At 55.8% G+C, this 1,806-nt stretch overlaps 1 protein-coding gene across 1 annotated transcript in view; it reads left to right on the top strand.

Annotated features, from left to right (window-relative positions):
- Positions 1–1,806, top strand: part of GATA4 (GATA binding protein 4) — a 31,728-nt gene that overhangs the window by 798 nt on the left and 29,124 nt on the right. The gene's annotated exons all lie outside the window — the stretch shown is intronic.

The following is a 1,806-nucleotide window of genomic DNA, read 5'->3' on the forward strand; positions in this document are numbered from 1 at the left end:
GTTTGTCTTTGCCTGCAGAGTGGGGGAGTACCCCGGGGGGGGGGGTGGTGGTTTGATTTTATTATTATTATATTCATTTTTTTTTCCTTTTTGCCCCCAGCAGTGACCTGGCGCCCGGTTGATGGTGCAAGAGATACCAGCCACCCCTCCTTCACCATCCCCCCCCACCTCACCACCTCTTTCCTCCCATCGCCGCCCACTTCCACGTGATGTGAGCAAACCAGTCAGCGAGTGGGACTGGGGAGTCTGGACATATTGGGGAGCCAAGAAGGGGGATGGGGGGCAAAAAGAGCCCTGCTGCCCCTGACTGCCCTCCCCGCGAAGCTGGAGCAGGCAGGAACCAAGGCATCTCTTAGCCCTCTGCCTTCCTCACAGCGAGGGGGTGTCCTGCCCCACGGCCTCACCCCCACCACCCCTTGCCCCCCCCAGCACCGCAGGTGGGTATCTCTTCTCTGCCCCCTCACTCCTGTCCCCTGCTGTCACGCCAGGACCCCGGCCAGCCCCTTCCTATGGGCCTCCCCTAAAGCTTCCTCCTATTGTCTCCCCTGGCTTGAAAAACAGACTCGATTTTGCCTTTTTTTAGGTTGATTTTTTAAAATTATTATTATCATTGTTACTATTTTTAAGGCAGGAGGGGAACTCACTCCTTTTTCCCCTCCTGTGGGTCCTGGCTCTTCTTTGGAAAGCCTCGTGGAAAGGCTCCATCCATCCTAGGCCACTCACACACACATGAACGAGCCACTTCTCCAACCCCTGAGCTTCAGGAGGACACAGACCTTCCTCAAACCCCTTTCTTCCCAGCTCCCTTCCATCCTTACCCCTTCCCGACGCTGCCTCTGGCTTCTCCCCCTTCCCTCAGCTGCCTGCCGGTGTCTCCCGCTGTCCTCCCGGGTATCAGCCCTTATCTCCTGGTTATCTCTTCTGCTTCTAAATTCAGCCCAGTGGAGGGGTTCAGCCTGGGGAATCTGCTAGTTAAATCTAAATCAGTCCCAAGAGTTATTTCTCTGGCCATCATTCCCCTCATCCAGCCTTTCTCTGAGTGTGAGACGGTTTTCTAGGATCCCTCCATGATCTGCAGGGAAAACAACATCTCAGATGGTTTCATACCCTTCCCAGACACTCCTTAAGGAAGTTATTTCATCCTGACCCCCCCTCCACAAAACATTTTTTGGGTCTCACCGTTGCAAGCCACATGCCAGGTCCTGATGGCCACTTGTGCTGTGCTCAAAACCGATTCATTACACCTCCCATCTCCTCCACCACAAAGGAGCCCATGGGGAAAACCACACTCCATGCCCACCCCACTCCTGGGCTCTGGGACATGTCACCTTACTGGAATCACTGCCTCCTCAGTCCCCAGTGGGTCAAGCTACTCTGCTTCCAGTTTCTATCACCTTCCCAGAGAGGAGAAGGGATGGGGGGGTGGGTGGGCTCTGGGACATGTCACCTTACTGGAATCACTGCCTCCTCAGTCCCCAGTGGGTCAAGCTACTCTGCTTCCAGTTTCTATCACCTTCCCAGAGAGGAAAAGTGATGGGGGGGTGGGTGGGATATAAAAACACAGGGTAAGGGAGAACTTTTCGGGTGCTGCCAGGGGTCTGCTCCCCACATGCTGAAGGGCTGATCCCCAGTGCGAGTGGGTCTGGGCAGCACTGACGGGAGGGTGCAGTGGTTAATGCCCCCCCTTTGAGCACCCCCCCCTTCCCGGCTCGCCCTCCCGTCGCCCACATCAAACACCGGCCTCGGGGGCCATTAACAACTTAAAGCACCGATCGTACCTACGGGACAAAGGTGTGGTTTCTTCCC

This window comes from Chaetura pelagica, unplaced genomic scaffold, assembly GCF_000747805.2.
Source record: "Chaetura pelagica isolate M959 unplaced genomic scaffold, ChaPel_1.0 scaffold107, whole genome shotgun sequence".
Classification (NCBI taxonomy): domain Eukaryota; kingdom Metazoa; phylum Chordata; class Aves; order Apodiformes; family Apodidae; genus Chaetura; species Chaetura pelagica.